At 49.2% G+C, this 24,591-nt stretch overlaps 1 protein-coding gene across 1 annotated transcript in view; it reads left to right on the top strand.

Annotated features, from left to right (window-relative positions):
• GAK (cyclin G associated kinase) overlaps positions 1-24,591 on the top strand; it is a 2,243,070-nt gene that overhangs the window by 1,887,408 nt on the left and 331,071 nt on the right. The gene's annotated exons all lie outside the window — the stretch shown is intronic.

The following is a 24,591-nucleotide window of genomic DNA, read 5'->3' as shown; positions in this document are numbered from 1 at the left end:
ATCTCTCACAACTTTTCCTCTCACAGAATCACTTTCTCTGCCAACAAGCAATAGAGACCTGCTCAGTGCACCACCTCCATCCGATCACAACCGTATCTCGGTGCATGGTCCTGCACTGCATAGAACTATTTCGGAAGCTCAAACTTCCACAATGCTAACTCACCTTGACATTCTAGACATCCTGAGGAAAGAACTCTATGAGAGACCCACGAAAGCCAATCCGGATAATGAACCATCAAGTCCTAACTTGATTAGCTCTAGCAATCAAATCCCTTCCAATGCTAACACCTCCGACCCTCACATAAAATCGTTCGAACAATCCCCTGACAAGAACCAACATACTATCATGGAAAAGCACCATCTAATAGGGCTCGAAGGAAACCGCAAATTCCTTGGCACAAATCGTATGAGGATGAAAACGGAGCTATTAACGAGCTACTGCACAGAGCGGGCATTTCTCAGGATTTACCGTGGCTAGCCCCTATGCTCAACTCCATTCTTAAATCCAAGGTACCATCCTCCATATCGTAGCTGCCCCCAGAGACTTTCCTAACTTTGCAATCCTGGAATTCATGCGGCTACCTCAATCTTATGAAATGGCACTCAACAACAGATTGCCACAATCGTCCATCAATATTAATGATACAAGAAACTATGAAAACCATTGCTTTTCCGTTATCTGATTATACCACGCACTGTATTCCAGCTACACGATCCTCTGCTGGCCGCCCCTCTGGAGGCGTCTTGATAGCAGTGGATAATGCCCTAAAGTTTAGTTCCAAGGTTGTCTGGAAAGCTAGCAATTTGATTGCGATATTGTTAAAGACAAACATCTATAAATACCCCTACCTAATTGTCATTACAATTTATTGGAATCCGGCGCACACCTTAATTGAAGAGATGATTGACATTGTTGAGAACTGCCTAGAATTAGTAACTCATGAATACCAAAACATTGAAATAATACTAGGAGGAGATTTCAATTGTGATTGTAGGACCAATGATGAACTCAGAGGCTCCAAAACTAATATATCGAAGCGCAGAGGCATGAAATGGAGGAACTTTCTAAAAGACTGGGACCTTGATATTCTCCAGCATGGGGTCTGGCATGGATTCACATGCTCATGAATATTCCCTGGTAAAGAAAAAATCACTATCCGTTTTGTTTCTGATCTGTCTTTCTTAGTAGTAACCAATCACTGATCTCTGGGTCATACTGCCCCCAGCCAATGACTGCCCTCTCCATAAGCCCCGCCTCTGGCAGCCATCCTCAGATTTTTACCGCACGCTCAAGTGTTGGGAGTCCTCGTGTTTAGCTCTCAAGTTTTTTACTGCGTTTTCACGTTCTTTCAGGAGAATTTCGAATTTTTTCGGTTTAATCGAGCCTCAAGCTCCACCGTTTCTACTTCCGATAACCGGGACCCATTTCGGAATTCTTCTACGCCCCTCAAGGGTGAAGTTTTCATCGAGTTTACACTTCTCGGAGGATTCCGGAAGATCTGCGGCCTACCTCAACAGACATGGCCCAGGACAAAGGGAGCTCGACGCCCGGATCCAAGCTGTTCAGGAACTGCCCTGGATGCGGATTATATAACGTTTTCAAGGAGGACGAGCATTCGCAATGTCTCTACTGCCTCCATGGGGACAAGACGCACGTGGAGAAGGACTGCTTTCTGCAAGAACCTTTCGGAACGGACCAAACAAGATTGTCGTTCCCTCCCGCCTCGCCACCTGGCTGGAGAGGGCACAGCAAGTGAGAAGGCGAAGAAGAAGTCTGAGCGGGCTTCTAAGTCCTTTGAGGGCGCCCCGGCGACGGGGGCCCAACAGAAGGCCCAAGCACTGCAAGTCCGTGGGCTCCGAGAGCGCTGAAAGGTCGTTCTCTTCGGTTGCCAAGAAGGGCGCTACTTCCCCGGCACGTTCGACCACGAGCCAGCGCTCTGGTTAGGGGAAGAGGAAGTCCGAGACCGGGTAGGCCGCAGGAGCGGACCCAGTCGATCTCGAAGGGGGAGCGAGGCGTTGACCCTCCCCCCAAGGCGAAGGCCAGGACGCACCTAAGGTGGTGAGGGCCTTGATCCACCCGGCTAAGGCCTCTACCGAAGTGGTCTTTGCGACCCTGGCGGAGCCGGCTGAGACTACGCCAATGTAAACGGCCTCTGGGCCCAGAGTATCCCTGCTGCTGCGGAGGGAATCCTCTTTCCAGCCCATCGCTAAGACCCCCGTGAAGCCCCCCGACTGAAAAAGAGGGGGGGGGCAGTGGCCGTTATAGACTCGGAATCAGCCTCTGAGGAGGAACTGGTGGAGACAGAGAGGGGCCTCAACTAAAGGTCCACAGGCCTCAACGAGAGGTTCATAAACCTCAACGAGAGGTTCGAGAAGGTTCGATCCCAGGGGACGGTCTCTGCTGACGTGATCGAAGAAAGCGACGAGGACGACGAACAGGGCCCAGTGGAGCGGCCATCCCGTCCGTCGCAGCCATTGCCCGAGCCCCAGGATAGCTCGACGACCATTTTGTTGGCAATCCAATCCTTATGTACCGAGATAAGGACGAGATTACCACGCACCCCGACGGAGGAGCCAGAACCAGGCCCGTCGGGAAGCCCTCCAAACAAGCGGAGGAGAGTCCACCCCGCTCCGCCCTTCGTGCCTGCGAGAACGGTGGACCCCTCATCCCCCTCGCCGGGAGAGGATACGGCGACGGATACGGGGACGGACGATGACGGCAGCGATGACGCAGCAGACATCCCGTTGTCACCCCCCCCACCCCCGCGGGTGTCCCCAGCCGACGAGGTTGGCTCTTTCCACGCCATGATAACCAGGGCATCCGAGCTCTTCCAGCTCTGCCCTGAAGAACAGAAAAAGGAGGGGTTTCTGTACCAACGACGAGAGGCTAAGAAGAAGACGGTCCGCGCGGTGCCTTTACTCGACGACATCTGGGACGAGGGGCTTGCTGTCCTCAAGAACCCTGCCACGACACCCGCCACGAGGGACAGGTACGAGAAGAAGAACCGAGTCCCTGATGCCGCCGCCTTGTGCCTCAGGGCCCAGCCCACGCCAGACTTGGTCGTCTTGGCAGCGGCTAAGAAGAAGGCAGCGGGCGCGGCGGCTTCAACTTCCACTTCCCCGCCGGACAGCGAGGGTAAGAAGTTGGACTCTATGGGACGACGAGTCATCTCGTCGGCGGCGACGACGACGATTAATGCGGCCAGTGCCTTAGCGATCGTGGCCCGCTACGACAGGGAGCTCTGGTTCAAGATAGCTCCCCTGCTAGATTTCCTGTCTGATGACAAAAGGGTGGAGGGCCTAGAAATTCTGCAGGAGGGCGAGGTGGCGTCGGATCACGCCATTATGGTGGCAACGGACATTGCCTCCGACGACGAGGATGGCTCAGGGCGACAGACTTTCGCCAGGACGTCCAGACCAGAGTGTTGGACATGCCGTTCGACGGCAACAACCTCTTTGGTAAGGTGGTGGATGAGTCTCTACAGGCCATCAAGACCGACTCAGAGACGGCCAGGGCCCTTGGGGTGCTTCAGCAGCGACGGCCCTTTCAGAGCTCTGGAGGCAGACAGGGTGCCTCTAAAGGTTCCAGCGGTGGCTCCTCCACCTACCGGCAGGCGGCCCGCTCCTCTTCCCAAGAGGCCTACAGAGGTTGTGGCAAGCAAGGGGATTCCCGCCGTCGTTGCCAAGGAGGCCAAGGCGGCAAGGCCGCTTCCAAGCAAGACTGACCCGGCCGGGTGGTCAGGCCCCCACCGAAGCACCGCAGTGGGAGGCCGACTGACGAAGTTCGTCAGGGTGTGGGCATCCATCTCCACCGATCGTTGGGTGTTGGACACCCTGGCCAACAGGCACTTGCTGGAATTCCTAAAGAAGTGCCCTCGCATTCCTCCCGTGGCCAGGAAGGAGAATCACGTCCCTCAACTGCTGTTGGAGGTAAAGGCGATGCTCAAGAAAGGTGCCATCGAGCTCGTGCTCAGGAGGCTCCGGGGCTCCGGAGTATACTCAAGGTACTTCCTTGTCAGAAAGGAGACAGGCGGTTGGCGCCCCATCCTAGACCTGCGTCGGTTAAACAAATACATCAAGGCGCAGAAATTCAGGATGGTCACCCTCCAGCACGTACTGGGACAGCTGGAGGTAGGTGACTTCCTATCGTCGCTGGACCTGGAGGATGCTTACTTCCACAGCCCCATTCTAAAGAGGCACAGGAAGTTCCTCAGGTTTGTGGTCCAAGGACGCCACTACCAATTCAGAGCCATACCGTTCGGATTAAAGTCGGCACCCAGGGTTTTCACCAAGTGCCTGGCACAAGAGGCGGCGCGGCTGCGCCTGTAGGGGATCCATGTCTACCCCTACCTGGACGACTGGCTAATCCGGGCAAGGTCAAGGGAACTCGCCGTCGATCATATGGCGAGGACCGTCCGGTTGCTCACGGAGCTGGGGATCTCCATCAACTACCCCAAATCCCACCTGGTTCCATCGCAAGTAGCACTGTTTTTGGGGGTGAAGCTCGATACAGTGGAGCAATTGGCCTCCCCTTCAGAGGAGAGGACCAAAACCATCCGGGGCGCAAGGTACGGCGACTGTTAGCCACGGACGTGGCCAGGGTGAGGTCCATCAAGTCCCTTCTCGGGATGATGTCCTCATGCATCTACCTTGTACCCCTTTGCAGACTTAGGATGCGTCCGCTACAGGAGTTCCTCGATGCCCGCTGGTTTCAGGCGGGGGGCTGCTTCGAGGACAGGATCCCCCTCGACGAGGAGTTCCGTCGGGCGATACTATGGTGGGGCACCCGGGCTCACCTCACGACGGACTTTCAAACCCCGGCATTTCAGGAGACAGTGACTACGGATGCCTCTCTGGAGGGTTGGGGGGCCCACACCGGAGATCTCCAACCAAGAGGCCTTTGGCTCCCGGAGGAGAGGTCTCTTCACATCAACATCTTGGAGCTCCGTGCAGTGTTCTGGGTGCTCAAGTCGTTCCTCCCGTCCCTCCAGGACAAAGTGGTGAGGATCTTCACCGACAACACCACCACGATGTTCTACATACGGAAGCAGGGGGCAGGAATAAAAAAACACCATCGCCGACTCACTCGGCAGGGAGCTGCGTTCGTGCCACGAGTGGGAACTGCACCAGGATCAAGTGGATCGACTCTTCCATCGATGGGGCAAACCCCAGATCGACCTGTTCGCGACGGCGACGAACTCCAAGTGCCAGAGGTTCGCCAGCAGGTTCCCACAGCCGAGGAGCATGGGCGATGCTTTCTCATTCCCTTGGGACGGCCTGTTTCTATACGCGTTCCCTCCATTGCCATTGCTGCTCCGCCTCATGAGCCAGCTCAAGAAGTCCAGGAGAAGGAGGCGCCATTCTACACCACGACCCACAGTCGCTGAACTTGCAGGCCTAGCTCCTGCAGCGCTAGAGTTTGGAGGGTACGAAATCCCTGCTGATTGCAGAGAGGTTCTTGCAAAGGCCAGGGCGTCCTCAACTCTCAAGTGTTACGGTCATAAATGGAAGAGGTTCTCTGTCTGGTGCCGTGCACAGAAGATTAACCCTCTGCGGATTACGGCCCCTCAAATGCTGCCGTACTTACTGTCGCTGGCCAAAGCTGGACTGGCTCACGCCTCCATAAAAATACATCTGGCTGCCATCTCCCGATATACCAGGACTACGGGACGGGCGTCCTTGTGGTCTCATCGCCTGGTAAAGGAATTTATGAAGGGACTATTCCGATCATTCCCGCCGGTGAAGGCTCCTGCCCCGGTGTGGGAACCTAATACGGTGCTGACCAGGCTAATGGGAGCCCCATTCGAGCCTATGCATTCGGCTCCCTTGAAGTTCCTGTCATGGAAGACAGCGTTCCTCGTGGCCATCACCTCTGCACGACGAGTGGGAGAGATTCAGGCCCCATCTTGCAAGCCTCCATACTTGACTTTTCATGACACAAGGTTAGTGCTTAGGACGCACCACTCCTTCATGCCCAAGGTGCCGTCGGACTTCCACCTCAATGAGCCCTTGGTGTTACCAGTTTTCTTGCCGTCGCCTTCGACGTTGGCCGAGAGGACTTTGCACTCGCCGGATGTAGCTAGAGCGCTGAAGTTCTACGTGGACCGCACGAAGAGTTTTCGGAAGACGTCGCAGCTATTCGTGAACTTTGGGTCTGTGAATCAAGGGAAGGCTGTCTCGAAGACTTCCATTTCCAGATGGCTCTCCGGCTGCATCATGCATTGTCACCGGTTGGCAAACCGACCGCTGCCCGGCCATCCGAGAGCCCATTCGACCAGAGCAATCGCTGCTACCACGGCGTTCCTGTCTGGTATACTGCTATGTATTCTTTTATTCATGAGCATGTGGATCCATGCCAGACCCCATGCTGGAGAAGGAACAAGTTACTTACCTGTAACTGTTGTTCTCCAGCATGGGTCTGGCATGGATTCACATGCGAACCCTCCCACCTACCCCTCTGCGGCTCTTCACTTGGTCATACTGCCACTTCGCGTGCTACCAAATCTGAGGATGGCTGCCAGAGGCCGGGCTTAGGGAGAGGGCAGTCATTGGCTGGGGGCAGTATGACCCAGAGATCACTGATTGGTTACTACTAAGAAAGACAGATCAGAAACGAAACTGATACTGATTTTTTCTTTACCGAGGATTCCTAGCCTGACGGGGAATATTCATGAGCATGTGAATCCATGCCAGACCCATGCTGGAGAACAAAAGTTACAGGTAAGTAACTTGTTCCTTGTTACACCTGATCAAAAATCCAACTGGACCACATGGTCAAGGGACGCAAAATCGTCAACGATTGACTTTATATTTGTTACGCACAACTTGCTTTTAACATCATCACCGCTAATAATTAATCAGATGCCCTATGGAGATCATGCACAAATACTGGGCAAGCTAAAAATGAACTGTCCTACTTTGGCAGTCGATCCCTCTACAATGCTGTGCGAAATAGATCGCCCACAAGTCTCTCTTAGATGGAGTCAAGCCCTATGTAATCAATTTGTACAATATATAACGTTGGCTATTGCCAACCGCGACATATCTGAGGGAATCAACATTAGTGCAATGGAGTTAATCTATGCCGAAATAATTCACGTGGCTTTACACTTTAGTTAAAAAAAAAAAAATTCAAAAAAAACACGCTGACACCAAACATCAACATTTATTTGACCCTCTCTGCAAAGCCCAGAAGCGTGAAAAGAATAAGGCTCTTAGAGCTTTGAAAAAAAACGACGAATTATCTTGCGAAATGTATCAAATACAACGGCAACGAATTGTGACCACGTACAAACAAAACTTAAAACAAATAAGAATACTAAGATATAATGAACTTAACTGCAATCTTATTAGAGCCATAACAGACCATGACACACGAACCGTTTGGCGAACGATCAAAAATAATCATAATCAAGTGTCACTCTCAACGCCTAATGCTATATCTGAATCTATCTGGCACACCTATATCACAAGCAAATTTGGGATCCCTTCTCAATTTCTGAATATTTGTACTACTTCTTTATCTTACCAAGATCTTCCTCGTTTGAACTGGACTACTGATGATATCATGTGGGCTATCTCCAAACTTAACTACTCAAAATTGGCTGGTCCAGATGGCTTTCCCCCTTGCCTGTACAAAGCAGAAATACATTTATGGGCCACGATTATAAAAACTAAATTTCAGGCCATTCTTAACTCGGGAATTGTTCCTGCTTCCTGGCTTTCGGCTAATATCATACCGATATTCAAAAAAGGTGACCCTTCCCTGCCCCAGAACTACCGCCCCATTGCTCTAATTGACAACGAGGCAAAACTTTTTGCAATGCTTCTTCTTTACGATCTCGAAAAACATATCGAAATGCATGAACTATATTCTAAATATCAGACTGGATTCAGGAAAGGGATGAGTACCTCGCTCAATGCCATGATAAATGGCATTTACCATCGCAGGAGCAAAAAAAACATCTGCAAACCCAGTTCACATTGCCCTGATCGATATGTCTTCAGCTTTCGATACTGTGATACGGATTCTACTATGGGTCAAATTAACTGAAATGGGGGGAATACCGCTAGTGCTAATTTATTGGTTCATAACTCTACACACTAACACTTCTTATAAAATCAAACTAACTTCTGAAGGCCGAACAACGAAACCAATTAGCACTGAAATAGGCCTAAAGCAAGGCTGCAACTTAGCCGCTACTTTCTTTAACTTGTACCTTGCAGATCTCGATAAAGGCTGGGATGAGAAAAACTTGTTCTCCGTGAAAATTGGGCTGATCCGATTAAAATGGCTTGCCTTTGCAGATGACATCATTCTGTTCGATCCTACCCCTGCAGGCCTTCAACTTAAACTACGATTATTTGAAGAGTTTGCAAAAGCACATAATTTAACTCCCAACCCAGCCAAAATGGCAGTGATGAAATTTGGATTTCAGAAAAAAACTGGAAAGTTTCAATGGCACACTATGCGTACTACCATTCCTTCTATTATAGAAACGATTTACCTAGGATACCACCTATCAGAGAAAAACTCTATTAAAATGTGGACTTATCTACTAAACAACTAGATCAGACCACTTACATCACAGCTAAAATTAATATTCGCGAAATACTGTAAGTTCTCATTAACTCCTTTCATCGAGTTCTTTACACTAAGAATTGAAAGTGTCATTCTGTATTCACTGGATATATGTTTAAGTGAAATGGGTTCGATCCTGGACCAACTACAATGGTCATCCCTGAAACGTGCAATGTCTCTTCCAATGTCCCTGCCTAATGCAGTCCTACGGCATGAGCTGGGTTTAATAGCGTTATCCACCCGCTGGAAATGGCGACTCCTCACAAATTTCGCAAGAATAATCTATCCTAGGGCGAATTCCCTATACGTGGACATTAAGAAAACAATTGAATCAATGCCCACAACCCCTATGGTTCAATATTTTACCAGAATACATGCTATTCTCAATGAGGCCAACATTACGGTGGATGACGTTTATATTAGACCTGCTTATGCAAAAAAAAAGCTGTTCGACCTTGTTTGGTGCACAACCATTGATCAAATAGGGTCATATACTTTACAAGGAATATTATCTATATACTAAAAAGCGTACCCCTAGATACATTCATATTACTCTATTTCCTTGTAATCATACCCGGAAGGCCTACCTGTGGTTCAAATTTAATTTATTACATACCAAAGAAAGAACCTTGAATTGGGCTGTGAATAAGATGAAAAGTGAAAGCAAGCATTGTAGATTTCCCATGTGTACCGAACCTACAGAAACACTAAAACATCTGATTTTATATTGTCCTTATTTTAAACATTCAAGAACTGTTTTACTTATGGAATTTGTGAATATCAACTATACTGATTGTTTAATATTCCTATGGGCAAGAATGATGCAAGGTATTCATAAACCACTCATTTATGCCTTAACGAGATTCTGTAAACGGATAGAAAAGGAACTAAACAATTATGCTAACGCCAATGTTTGACAAATGATGTATGCAAACTTACTAGTTTAGGTGAAGGGACATATTATTATTATTGTTGTACTCCTGCTGTACCTTTTTTTAATCTGAACATGTTTGTGTGAAGTTTTATTGAACTATGTTTTTATATTTTGTATGATGTATATTGTAACGATACTTGTCATTTCGTTTTGTAAAGGTTCTGTTACTTTGTAATAGAATCAAGAACAAATAAAAACATTAAAAAAAAAAACTTCTGGCTTCTCCCCCAAATGTCCAGAACAGATTGCTGGACATGCCTTTTGAAGGTGACATGCCTTTAGGGCAGAAAGCAGACAAATCCTTGGAGAAATTCCAGGAGTCGAAATTGGCTGCTAAATCTTTGGGCCTAGCGGTGCAACCGGCCGCACCTGACTCCAGGGGCAATAGACGTTATGTGCCCTATGACAGGAAAGCGCAGCTCCCGCAAGCCAGGCAAGGGCGGAGGTGCTTCTCGCATCCCAGAAGGGGAAGAGGGGCCTCTAGAGGCCAACAAGCAGCAGTAGTGGCAGGGTCACCCACGTCCTCTAAGCCGTTTTGATTTCCCCTCCCATGATGCACCTGGTTGGTTGAGGGTTGGCAGGACATTGTCCCCAGTGGCAGGAAATAACTTCCGACACCTGGGCCCTGCAGTTGATTCGGTAGTGTTATTGTCTTTCCGAAAGAAGGCACCGGACAGACGATCTCCTCCCCCGATCCAATGGGGACAGGAGCTCCAGGAAGAACTGAGAGCCCTGTTGTCAAAGGGTGCTGTGGAAGAGGTACCTCCCGATCAGAGAGGGTCCGGTTGGTATTCCTGTTACTTCTCGGTGCCCAAGGAAGGGGGGTATCTGTCCCATCCTGGACCTCAGGGCCTCGAACAAGTTTGAGGAAGGACAAATTCAGGATGGTGACGTTGAAAGAGATTCTCCACGCTCTCGAACTCCAGGACTGGCTGGTGTCCATATACCTACAGGACGCTTATTTCCATGTGCTGATACACCAAAAGCACAGGAAGTTCCTAAGGTTCCTCATTGGTGACAAGCACGATCAGTTCAAAGTGCTTCCCTTTGGGTTGACCTCTGCACCGAGGGTCTTCACCAAGTTCATGGCAGTAGTTGCGGCTCACCTCAGGTGATCCGGGGTCCCATGTATTTCCGTACCTGGACGACTGGCTGATCCGAGGGAAGTCGGCGGGGCAAGTCTAGTCTCATCTGGAAGACACCTGCCTCCTACTGCACAGGCTGGGCTTTTCCCTCAACTTGAAGTCCCGTCTGATGCCAGTCCAGCGGCCCCAATTCATCGGAGCTGTCCTAGACACCTGGGTATGGAGGACCTTTCCTCCTGAGGAGAGAGTCGGCAACATTGCCCAGATGGTGCAGTTGTTTCAGAACCATGCTACTCTTCCATTAGCTTCCTTCCTCCCCCTATTGGGTCTCGTAGTTTTCTCGTGCCAGAGGCCAGGCTGCGTATGCAATCCCTTCAATGGCTCCTGAGGGACCAGTGGTCTCAGGACCTGGCAGCACTCAAGGATTGCCTTTCGGTGTCCAGCCAGGTAGTCCACAGACTCGGCTGGGGAAACACACGCAGCGGGGAACCATTCTCGCCACCTTGGCCCCAGGCGATTGGTCACGGATGCGTCCCTGAAGGGTTGGAGCACTCACTGCGAGAAATAGCAGGTGAGCGGCCTTTGGTCTCTATCAGAAGCCAAGTGGCATATCAACAGGCTAGAGTTGCGGGCCATGATGTTAGCCCTGAGGGCCTTTGCACCCTCTCTCAGAGGGAAGCATGTCCTCGTCCTAACCGACAACACTGTGGCAATGCATTACCTCAACAAGAAGGGTGGTGGGCACTCTTGCCCACTCTGTACAGAGGCAATTCAGCTCTGGCACTGGTTGAGAGAGAACCAGATCTCGGCAGTTCATCCGACGGGGACAGAGAGCACCTTGGCGGATGCTCTGAGCAGGCAGAGCACGTTCTCACGCGAGTGGGAGGTGTGCCCGGAAGTCCTAGAAGTGGTCTTCACTCTCTGGGGTACCCCATGAGAGGATCTGTTCGCCACAGAGTCCAAAAAGAAGTGTGAACAGTTTTGCTTGAGCAAATTCCCAGCGAACGGTGCACCAGGGGATGCGTTTCTGGTGGATTGGACCTTTACTCTCCATTACGCCTTCCGTCCGATTCCCGTCAGTCCTTGGGTTCTCAGGCGGTTGAACAGATTTCGGGCATCCGTGATCCTGATTGTCCTGGATTGGGTGAGGAGAACATGGTACTCTGATCTACTGGACCTGACCATCTGTCTGCCTCACCGGTTGCCTGGGCGTCTGGATCTCCTCACCCAGTCGGAAGGTCGGATGCTCCACCGGACTCCCTCAACCTACATGCGTGGCTCTTGAGAGGATGAGGTATGATGACTGGGACCTCTCAGAGGAGGTGCTTGAGGTATTGCTGGCTGCACGCAGACCTTCTACTAGATCGCTGTATTCGTGCCGGTGGAGAAGATTTGAGGTATGGTGCAGGGAATGCGAGACTGACCCTATCTTTTGCCCCACCACCACAGTTATTTAGTTCCATCTGTCACTGGCCTCTTCAGGCCTTCAGGTTGCCACACTGAAAGGGTGTTTGGCGGCCCTGTCTGTGTTTAAGAAATCCACAGACCAGGGTTAATTTTTCACCATTCCTGCCATGGCCCAGTTACTGAAGGGCCTTCTCAATAACTTTCCCGCCAACCCCCTTTATTGTCCCAGATTGGGATCTTAATCTGGTTTTGACCTTGTTGATGGGGGCTCCATTTGAGCCTATGTATTCATGTACTTTGCGGCTGTTGTCCCTTAAAACTGCCTTTTTGGTTGCAATCACGTCAGCAGGAGGGTTAGTGAATTGCAAGCCTTGTGCTGCAAACCTCCTTTCCTGAAGTTCTTTGGTGAGAGTCTCTCTTAAAGTCTGGCCTGGATTCCTTCTTAAGGTGATTTTCGGAATTTCATCTGTCCCAGTCCATTGGTCCATTGACTTACCTGTCTTTTAACCTTCTCCGCATCCCTCGATGGAAGAGTGTTTCTACTGCCTTGATCCCTTGGCGCTCGTAGGTGTGAGTTTAGGAAATCAGACGACTTGTTTGTAGCCCATTCCTTGTCTATAAAAAGGCCTTGCCGTCACTAAACAGACTGTCAAGGTGGATCATCCTGTGCATAGTCGAGTGTTACCAATCGGCAGGCAAGGAGCTTCCAGCAGGCATCAGGGCTCACTCGACCAGAGGGGTCTCAGCCTCTACGACCCTCCAGAGAGGGGTCCCTGTTAGGGATATTTGCCGGGTGGCCACTTGGTCATCCTTGCATACCTTTACCAAGCACTGTGCCTTGGACGTTGCACAGGGAGCTGATGCTAGGTTCGGTAGGGCAGTGCTGCAGAATCTGCTGGTTTAAATCTTTCTGCCCTCCTCCGTTATTCTAACTGCTTGGGGAGTCTATCATGATGAGGAATCTGCGGAAGAAAGTCAATCCATTGAAGGAGAAATTACCTTACCGTAATGTTCTTTCTATGAATTCTTCTCCTGCAGATTCCTCATCGACCCTTCCATCCGTCCCTGCTCAGAATTCTCTGTGGGGTGCACCCTTGTTAATGGTTTAATGGCTGGTTAGCCTCCTCCTGTGGTTTTTCTTCTGCAGTGTTCAATCGTAAGGGGAAAAATTACAGGAACTGACCCATGGGCGTAGTGACGTTGTATATATACGACGTCTGATGTTATGTCCGGAGCAGACGATCGAGAGCCAGACGAGACAAATCGACGATAGATGGCCGAGTCGAAAGGTTCACTACGCCCCGTGGTGAAAAGTTTTCTGGACAGCGAAGCTGGAGATGAACATTTATCATGATGAGTAATCCGCAGGAGAAGAATCCATAAGAACATTATGGTCAGGTAATTTCTCATAAAAAAAGGGCAGCCACAGACATTCAATATTGGACCGGGACTCATCCAAAAGGTGGGTAAGCAACTCCATATCGTATATGGCTCGAACCTTAGCTACCCACTTTTTCCACAGGCAAACACTGGCTTTTCCACAGCTGAGTTAAGCAGCATCTGGCGGCCACCAACATTACCCCGAACACATGCCCATCTTCCACCTCCTCCAATTTCACCTCAAAAAGAAGAAACCATGGCAAGAGCTCCCTGTGAACCCCATCAATCCCCTTGATCCACACTGAAACTTCCCTCCCAAAATATTGCCTGCTAGGGCAGCCCCACCACCTGTGACTGTAGTTTCCATTCACCCTGTGACACTTCCAGCAGTGCAGGTCATACCCCTTACAAATCCTAGCCAACAAAACTGGTGGGTATTGCCACCTATGTAGCAATTTCAGGGTCTGATGTCTATATTACAGGGAAACTGTTGAGTGAGAGACTCTCCGACGCATCCGCGCCCATAATGTGTCAACTATATCTTTCCCCAAGTTTTGTCCCCATCTGAACCTGGCTGGGAGTGGGTCCCTGGGTTCAGCCAACAGTATTGCCCTAAATACCCTAGCAGTAAGCCCCAGAAAGCTTGCCTTCGTGAGCAGGAGCCGCTCAAAGTCAGTCAACCCCCTCTACAGGTTCTCACCCCATTGACCATCTGTCAGCACTTTCCAGCACCCAGGCATTCCTCCAGCCTACCTAAGGAGACGAAAGTCCCCTCTTCCCACATTTGACCGGCCCTGCTCAGCCCTGCCTCGTACCAAAGCTGGAATGCCCGCGGCTCCCCGGCCCGTCCTGCAAAGGTGGGGCCAGATACAACTTGAGGGCAACGGCCATGTGGAGAGCCATCTAGTCCGGCCCCCCTCCCTTCCGTAGAGACCACAGGACCTCCAGAACAGTGTGCTGCAGCACCCTCTGGATTCGTAACCTGGGTACCCACAACCATTCCCCCAGGGAGACAGGGGCCAGGATCACGTTATCCATCTGCACCCATTGCTTGTCAGATAGAGGGTCCAGATGGTCCACCAAGACACAGAGCTGTGCCGCCTTATAATAGGTAGAGAGATCCCACAACTCCACACCCCCCTCTTCCTTTGCTAATACCATCATCTTGCAGGCAATGCTATGCTTGGCTCCTGCCCATAGGAATTTCAACAGTGCTGCCTTAACGTCGTCAAGAAAAAACGGCAGTACCAAAACTGTAAGCCTTTAGAATAAGAATAAGAACAGGAATGTGGACAGCACCACCGTTTTAATACATTTTAAGCACGCCATCCATGAAAGCTTCAATCTCGCCCACCTCTCCAGATATTTCTGCGACGGCAGACCTTAATGGCAAGTTTTTCTTAGTAAAGAGATCCCCGTAGTGACGCGTCACCTGCATCCCCAAATATCGAAAAGTATCCTCTTGCGCCTGAAATGACAAACCCTTGATGTATTCCCTCTCCACGGCCGACCGCCCCCCAGTGACATAGGCTACCGATTTCTCCAAGTTAGCTTTAAACCCAGATAGTTCCCCGTATCACGCTTAACTTTCCAGCAAACACGGTACTGACTGTACTGGATTAGTGATGTAGAGCAGGGTGTCCTCTGCGAAGAGGCTGAGCTTGCCTAGTAGTCCCCCTATCAGAACCCCCCTATTCCCTCATCGTTCCTCTCCCCTATCGCCCACGGCTCCATAACCAATGCATAAAGCAATGGAGAGAGAGGACACCCCTGTTTCGTACCCCGCTGTAGCGAGAGGGCCTATGAAGTGCTCCCGTTCACCAGCACTCTGGCTTTCGGTTTCGAGTATAGAGTGGCAATCCACCCTATCCATCTCGGGCCCATCCCTATGCCTGAGAGGACCTCCCCCATAAACGCCCAACTCACCTGATCAAAAGCATTCTCTGTATCTAAGGCAAGTATGAGGGCACCCTCTCTTGCCACCACTGGCGCGTTGAGAATGTGAGTATTTTAGGCAAGTTATAAGCAACCCTGACTGTGCATAAAGAAGCCTGTCTGGTCTGCATTAATCAACCTGGGGAGGCAGGACTCGAGGCTAGATGCAAGTACTCTGGAAAAAATGTTTGCGTTCACATTTATCAGAGAGATGGGCCTGTATGAGGCGCTGTTGGTATAATTCTTCCCCGGTGTTCGGGATTACCGCCTGTTAGGCAGAATCCTGTGCAGTTCCCGTGGGGAACACTGCAAAAAGATTAAGACTACAGGAGTAAGCAGTAAACCCAATTGGTAGCAGTCTGCACCACCCAGATTTACCTGGTAGCTGTGGCTGAGCAGTCAGACTTCTCTCAAGAAGAGTAAGGCAATATATAGAGTATGCACAATAGGGCCAAAAACACAGTAGAGCAAACGAACACTGACCAGAGCTTTGTATAAAAAGTATATAATTATTTATTTAAAAAAACACTTTAGGCAATATACTAGCACTCTAAATCAAAAGCAAGTTAAAACACAGCCAGGTAAAGTATACACACCTCCCTTAATAACTATTATACAAGGCAGAATTAAAACACCACGATTTGTTAAACAGATGTGAGCGCGTAACCTGATGGCACTCCAATAGTTCAGTTAAAGGGAGGGAAAAAGACAGAGCATAGAAATAAAACCGGTCCCAACACTTTTAGGAGTTCTCAGCAAGGGAATAAAGGCAGTATAGACTGTAGAGCCAAAGTTCATAGGCCAGGCCCACTTTAAAGGGAGCAAAGCGAAATGTGCCCAGGATCACACGGTTTAAAATGCACTAAAAGTCCTTGCAGAGTGTTCAAAAGAGGTTGGGGTGATTCAAGAAGGTAAAGTTAGAAGGTCTGGGGCCAACCCAGTTGGCAAGCCAAGGATTTAAGGGTCACCTTGGGCAAACTGAAGAAAGGGAGGCCAGGCAGGACACAGTACCTTAAAGAGAGAGGGAGCTCCAGCAGTGGCAGTTGTTCCTGTCAGTGGTTGCAGTTCGTTGGTTCGACCAGGGGAAGAGAGGATCTCGTCGAGGAGGAAACATGGAGTTGTTGCACTGCACAGGGATGAAACCAGCCGCGGAGTTTGTCAATAAAAGGTGTGTTCCTTTTATTCGTGGTCAAAGTGGTGAAGCTTGGCTATCCGGCTGCCGGGGTGCTTGGCACAGGCGATTCGAGCAAGAGAGACGTCTTTGGAAGGCGAAAAAGGGCGAACTGGTTGGTCCCACCAGCTCAGATGAAGAAGACTCGTCCAGCAGAAGATCTTCTCTTGTCATCGGGAAAGTGGTGAGATAATTGCAGCAGGGCTTCACCTGTGGTGTCGTCGTTGCAGATGGCTCAACTTCTTCCCTCTTCGGATTCCTAGGTCCTGTGGCGACTTCTGAAGTTCCAGTCCCAAAGGCCCTGCTTTTATGCAGAAAAACCCCCATTCACTCAGCCTAGCTGTCGCTCAAACATGCTAAGTGGCGAGCCGGGCGGCTCACCACTGGCCCAATCAGAACAGAGTGAGACTTGAGTTGCTAAGGCAACGCAGTCCAGGGTGCCAATTCCCCTCCCCACCCATCCTGTGGAACCCAGACAGAGTGGCACCATTTGGAGGGCTTCTGTGGAGAAGCCCGCCAAAAAGTGGAACAAAGGGCTCGACCTTGGTCAGAGTTAAAGAGACGGACACAACGCCATTTTAGAAAAGAGTTCTGCCAAAAAGACCCAACCGTTGATTTAATATTAAATAAATAACCCGGCGGTATCTTTAACATTGCACCAAAAAGCGGTGCGTTTAAAATCAATGGGAAAATACCATAGGAAATATTCTGGTGGAATATTTTGCGTGGTAACCACTGCCACCAGCCAGAAACTCGACAAGGGGGGGCTGGACAGTGCCCCCTTGAAACCAGACCCAGGGACAATATAATTAACCCCTTCCAGTACTTCCACAATATGATGGTTTGTACTGGTTCTGTTCACAATTTAAGACTAGTAAAGTCAATGGTGACTTTACATGCCCTGCGACACAGTAGTCAGTCCCAGGGTATGGAGTCTATGTTTGGGGGTCACTATGACACTCCTGTGTTACTGCACTGAGGGTGCTGTGTAACACATACACAAAAAAACAGATGATACCCTATGGAGTAAAAGACCCCATAGCCCAAAATCACACAAACAGTCAGAGACATACCTCAAATCATGCCTAAGAGTGGGAGGAAAAGAGTCTCACACTTAGCAGGAGAAAAAAACAAACCCCAAAAATCCAGCAAAGCTGCTGGGGGACTCACTAGGTTTGGGAAATTGGCCTTAAAAGAGAATTCTCCCTAACACCGCCATTAACGGCTGGAGGAACGTCAGTGCTATGGTGCCTTCCCCGATAATGGAGTTAAACAACTTGGCCAGGTGTAACGCCAGTAGGGACGGGTACTGTTTGTAGAAGTCTGCGGTGAACCCACCCTCCCCAGGGGCCTTGCCTGCCTTTAACCTTTGGATCAACCGCATCACTGCTTTCCGCATTACCTCCTCCTCCTAGAGCTTTACATTCTCCCACCGTAAGTTTGGGGAGCTGTAAACTGTTGAGGTAGCCGCGCATCACTTCTCCTGCTGCCTCTACAGGTCTTCCGCGGAGCTTTTGATAATAGGTTGCCAATGGAGCCGGAATGTCCTCCCCTCTATCCACCATATCCCCGTCAACTCTGCGTATCCTGTCCGCTATCCGCCCTACATCCCCTTGCCAGAAACGTGCCAAGAGCATTGTCCTTTTTTAAAAATTTCTGCTGTGTAAATCTCATCCTCTTCAACACCTCGCCTATTGACACTGAGTGGAGCTCTTGCCTCTTGTCCCTCATCTCTTCCAGGAGCTTCTCCCCATCAGCGTCTTTCTGGACTTGCTGGGTTCTTAAAGCTTTGAGTTGCTACTGAAGTCTGCCCTCGACCAGCCCCCCTTTGCCTTTTCTTATGCACCCCTTCCGTGATAAGTAATCCCCTGACAGTAGCCTTCCCTGTCTCCCATACCATAGCCATGGGCACCTCCCCATTGTCATTGGCTTCAAAGTACGCCCACATCTCCTTCCCCAGGAAGTCCCGGCACACCTGATCTCTCACCCGCATGCCATTGCACCTCCAGCACGGCTGCCGCCGAGATGGTTTCACCACCCTCCCCTACACCACCACCAGCTTGTGAATAGACCAAGTTATCACCTCAATTTTAGGTCTCCTTACCTCTCCCACTTGCTCCTGCGGTACCGGCAGTAAGTCTATCCTGGTGTACAACTGATGCAGAGGGGGAAAAAATGTATAGCCCCTGGCCCTGGAAAGTGATCTCACCAGATGTTCACCCAGTAGTAATCTTGTAGGAGGTTCTGAAAGTCAATATTTTCCTTACCTGCCGTCATCGGGCCTCTCCCTTTGCTGACCACCAATCGTACACTGGGTTGGGCACTAGATTCAAATTACCCCCCAGGATCGTGCCCCCTTCTGGCCAGCTTTCCAACGCCATAAAGATCTTGTGCAGGAATCTCACCTGCCCTTCGTTGGGGGCGTACAACGTTGCCAGTTTAATCCATGCTCCCTCGTGGAGACCCTTTATCCCCAAGAACCGTCCCCCAAACACCACCTTACTCTGGACCTACGCCATCCTAAATGCTTTGCCCACTAAGATACCTACCCCCTCCTACTTGCGATTCTTGTGGGAGGCGAATACGTCTTGCCGATCTCTTGACCCTTTATTGCGGATTCTGCCCTCTGCTTGTAATGGGTCTCCTGTAGAAAGAGGACCGGCAGGAGCTGCTTATGGAATATGTTGCTGGTAAACAATCTCTTATTTTGGGAGTTGAGCACTGTTACGTTTAGAGTGGCCATCCTCAGCTCAGCTATAGCCTTTCCTTATCTTTCGCTGGATGTCCTTCCGTCCCCTTCTGCGTCAGTCATTGCATGAGGTCCCGCTTCCCCTCCCCCGTCTGAGGTGTTCGACCGCGGGTGCATGGCATCCTGGTCACACCCGCCGTACCACCAGGGATGCAACACCTGCCCTGGCTGCATTACCTTCCCCACTTGTCACCGTCCGGTTACCCCCTGCCCCGCCCTCAGCTCCCACAGTGCCACCCGTACTCCCTCCCGAACTAATTTCCGACAGAACCCACAACACCTTAAACGCCCCCCAACTCAGCCCCCCTCTTTTACCTCCCGCTCCCCCCCACCTCCCAAAACACAACATTAGAAAGCCAACTCTGAACCCTTGGACTTTGCGTCTTCCCAGAGTAGCCTTTGGGGCTCTCTGCAAGGACCTACTTCACTTCTGCCCTCCTTTTGGAGTGTTCCACATTGGGGCCCCACCAGGTCCTCCATGACGCGCTTAACATCGTCCTCTGTGACCAGTTGGTATCTCTCCCCTTCCCACTCAAACACTAGAGTGAATGGGTATCCCATCTGTACTTCACGCCCTTCTCCTGGAGCCATCTGGTGAGTGGGCCGCATTTCTTACGCCTCAGCAGCATTTGGGTTGACAAGTCTTGGAAAATGGCCACTCTAGAGTCTCCGTACTCAATATTACCCATAGGTCGCGCCTTCTCAAGGATTTTCACCTTGTCGCCGCAATAGTGTAGCCATGCCAAGACCGAGTGCGGTCCTCTGCTCCCTCCCCCAACACGATGCACTCTGTCCAGGGTTACCTGTTCACCCTCCTTGGAGCCTAGAACCATTCCTATTAGTTCCTGGATCTTCTACTCCAGGCCAGCAGGAGACTCGCCTTCCATCTACCACAGCCCGAAGAAATTGAGGTTGTGCCGTCTCTCTGATTCTCTGCCCTCTACCTTGATGCGCAGTTTGTCCTGCTGTCTCCACCTCAAAGAAACGCGTCTCCGGCTCCAAGACACGCATCTCTGTCTGCGCTTTCAGGATCCCCACTCCGGTCTGGTTGGCCTCTACCCTCTCCTTCAGGGTAATCATTTTCGCTGAGAGATCTGCCACCTTCGCCCCTATGTCCGTCCACATCCCTTTTATTTCCCCAAGGATGGCCTGAATGTCATTTTTATTGCACCAATCTCAGCAGTACAAGGGTGGGATCCCCATTCCCCTTGGCTTTTGCCATCTATTTACTGTGAGTAACTGAACTGCGCAAGGGTACCTCCCCAACTCATTCACCTGGGTCTTCCCAGTCCTGGTCAGGGTGTTGGGCAACGCTCTGGTCGGGGCTCCACTGCCTTTGATCTGCTTAATCCTGCTGTTCCCCAACACTGGTGGTGCTCACAAGTATTACCACACCAGGCTATCTCCTCAATGGTTCACGGAGCTGTTTTAGCACAGAATAACATTCTCATTCGTACAAACAAACCAATAAAACATACAAGCTGTCCCTGAAAGAAGCACATCCTGACCCTGTCTGGGGATGCTCTCCCTAGGTGGCCGATGGTGTTGCGCCTGTCTATTAGGGATAGCGGGAGAAAAGCTGTCCATTATCGCTACTGATCACATTCATAGAATCATACTTTAGATAAAAATCCAAAGATAACCAACAAATAATGAGACTGGACTTATTATTATGTCATGTCTCATCTGTGTTTGTAGCAGGCGTCCTGCCAGGGGATTTGCTCTCAATTTTATTCAGCCTTTGAGCTGGAGGCTCCGACCAGCGTCAATTGGTGCTCTTGGATACTAGAATATCCCTTCGTGTAGGGATAACCTAAAAGGAATGCTCACAAAGTGAGTGTATCTGGTTTTAAACGTATCTTGGATCTACTCTATAGATATCATTATGATCATGAGAAACCTCATGATCTGTAGGGTAGACCGGTTTCAATGACAAATTGTAGATGGTGTCATCGGTTTATAATGATTACATCGAAATAAAAACGACAAACCAAAGCATCTAAACCAGTCCATCAAAAATATGAATTGACTGGTTTCAATGGAAATGCACTTTTACATGTAAAAGATAGCATTTCAATCCTTTTTTTTTTGTAACTTTAAAATGTTACATGTAGCTGTCCAGTGCTGAAATTTCGGCACTGGCCAGCGTCTTGTAACATTTTAATTTGTTTGGGTATTTGGGAGGTGTCCCCCTACCCCCACCCCCCAACTCTAACGTAACCCTTAATCTAACCCTAGCCCCAACCCTAACACCAACCCTAACCCTAATGTAACCCTTAATCTAACCCCCTAACCTAACACCAGCCCCAACCATAACCCCACTAATTTCGATGGATCCATCAAATTATATACAACGAAATGGCTATTCAATGGAATGGAATTTCGTTGCATATAATTAGATGGTATGGCTGTCGATGCTTTGGTTGTCAATGGATTGAGCAGATACCAGTGTCATCTTTTTCAGGACCGATTACTTCTGACCAATGGCATTGCTCCAGCATATATCCACATTAGCAGATGCGGTCACCTCCCACCCCTATAAGGAGACAGAATGGGAAGCAAATGGTTACTTCCAAATGCTTAACTCTGTTGACATAATCATAGTTAACAGGGCTATAGCCATGCTGTTTACCATGCAGTTATATGCTTGTGTCTCATTGCCAAGACTGTAAGGTGCCTAATTCATTAGGAAGGCCCGTACTTGAGATCAGGTAAGGGGAGGGGGGAGTGGTTATAGTCGGAGAAAGGGGCTGGAAGTGGCTGTGAAGGGGGGGGAATTAGGAATCCAGCCTCCCATTTCATGTGTATGCACTGGTGCAGCCATTACTCTCTGTGCTTATTCAACATCATGGTGCCAGTGAAGAATTAGTGTAGCATTATTGTCACGGCACTTAACTCTAACAGCTGATGATTAATGCTTGGTGGGTGCTGGTGATCAAGGCAGCACGTTCATTCATTGCTTCGCCTGTCCTGCGGTAATCCTCATGTACTGAAATAATAGGAATACCCCCAGTCATCCACTCTTATGAATAGCCTTTGCCCATCTCATGGTCTTTATCATACGATTTAGATTTCAAATGCAGCGTGTGCGAACGCTGGTACTGGTAAGAAAGGGATTTGAAGAAAATTACTCGCATGCGCCAACCTAATTCAAAACTTTTTCAAAGGTGAGTCATACCAATTCAGTGTTAGCAGTTTTTCTTTTATTCTTCACAGTAGTTTAAGGAATGAACAAACAAATAATTTTCTGTTAGGTGTTTTCTTCACACCTTATAATTTCCACAAAAATTGCTATGCACAAATCCTTGATACAAATTGATGTAAGGTTTTTACTCCACACCTTATTTGGTTACACATCAAAAGATATATGCTGATCCTTAGCACTTTCTTATTATGTCTCTCTCAACACGTGTTTCCCCATTGATACTAACAATGGTTCATCAGGAGAGGAAATTATATCTAAAAGAAAAGACCAAAATTCTGTTTACTATGAAGCTATTCCATACCTTTTTAGTAAAATAAATATTTTACTTGACTCACCTTTGAATAACTTTCTGAATTAGGTTGGCGCATGTGAGTAATTTTTTCCAAATCCCTTTCTTATATTGCATCTGTGCAGCAGCCACACAGTTTTGGAGAAACACTCATGTTGACAACCCAACGCAGTATTTTGATTATTTTGTTTCATATTACCCACTAGCGGTCGCCAAGGGAGTATTTCTTCTTTTGCTGCAAAGGTTTTTTCATTTTCTAACGCTGGTACTGCCTTATCTCTCCCAACCGCTTACTTGTTTTTTGGATCTGCAACGTCTGACTCGCGTGTCTGCTTGTTACTGGCAGGAACGGTAATGTCTGGCTCGGCACAAGCCTTGGAAGTTCTGTGTTCATCATTGGAGGCGTGGTTTTTGCGCTTGCCCTTTTTGCTTGTTGATGCCGCTATGGCGGACATCTTAGAGCGGTGTTGTTTCCCTGCTATAAGCGCCATTGAACTTTCAATCGTTTCGCTAAGTGTGCAACAATGTGACAGAGAATGGTGCAGCTACTCCTGCTCCAAGCGCAAGTGTGTTTTTGGCTTGAGCAATGTGCCTGTGATCATATTGGAATTTTGCAATGCGCTATGGGATTCTCACAATTGTCGATCGATGTTGATAAACGCAATTGTTATCAAGTGTCAATTATGTGATGACCCGACAGTTTTTTGACAGATTGAGCGGAGCATATACTAGCTGTATCGGGGGAAGCTGGAGGAAACAAGCCATTTGTTGATGATGACATTGTTTGTGCAAATGCAATGCAAAAGGCTAAATACTGGGCACATAGGGTTCATTTAGTAGCCTAGTTGGTATACTCCCGGTGGGGGAGCATGCGTCTAGTGAGTGAATCTCGCACAGTATTGGCACACCATGTGGGCTTTGGGGCATGTTGTAGATGAAATGCTATAAAATTCGTGGAAGGGGGCGTAGTTCTATTTGTTGATCAGGGGAACCACTGGTCACTATGGACCCGTCATGAGTGTATTTAACACCCTCTGAGTTAGGTGGAAGCTGATCAACGTGGCATCACCGCTAGACCATGCCATTGCACTGCTCCGTTAAGACCCTGATCGCAGGTGTTTAAACGATAAATCCAGTTTTGTTCTCTCCGGAGTAAGATGTGATTGAAATTGCCACCTCGTCATGGCTGTTGTATCTTATCAATTATTGTCCACTGAAAATTGTCAGGACCATGGCCCTTTGCCATGAAATGGGGTGCTAGGCACACTGACAACTTGCCTGTCCGTAGACAGGACTTGTGTTTGATCATCCTTTTCCTAACCTGCCTTGTAGTTATCCCTATATATTTAAGGTGACAGGGGCAGGTGCTCAGATATATTACCCCTGTACTGTTGCAGTTGCTAAACGTTTTCTGGGACTAGGGAGTCTTCCACCCGATATCAATTTGTGTGCTTCATTTGGTTTAAGCGCACATGGTGCATCTCCAACATCGGGAGTGACCTGTTGGTGGTCCGCTGGTCCACAGTGGGACAGCTTCTCCCTCCACTCAGGAGGATTTCTCAACAGGCCCAAAACTCTTTTCTTTATTAACAATTGATGGATGTTCACATAACTTGGAAATGGAACAATGCACTTCCCCTTTTAAAACCTATGAATGCCTTTAGTGAATATTACTATGACCAAAAGAACTCTGCGGACTTCTGATCTTCCTCCATTGTCAGCCACCCCTTCCATTTCATGTCCCAAGTCCTATCTTGGCTAACATGGCATAGCCGCCGCTTTCGCCTCATCTTGATTGAGGTCTCTTTCTCACCTTTATCCATCTTTATGCTGGAGTATCCTCCCACTTCAACTG

This window comes from Ambystoma mexicanum, chromosome 6p (genome assembly GCF_040938575.1).
Source record: "Ambystoma mexicanum isolate Mex_15411 chromosome 6p, UKY_AmexF1_1, whole genome shotgun sequence".
Taxonomy (NCBI): Eukaryota; Metazoa; Chordata; class Amphibia; order Caudata; family Ambystomatidae; genus Ambystoma; species Ambystoma mexicanum.
The sequence above is the reverse complement of the archived record's forward strand: the minus strand, read 5'-3'. Positions and strand labels throughout refer to the sequence as shown.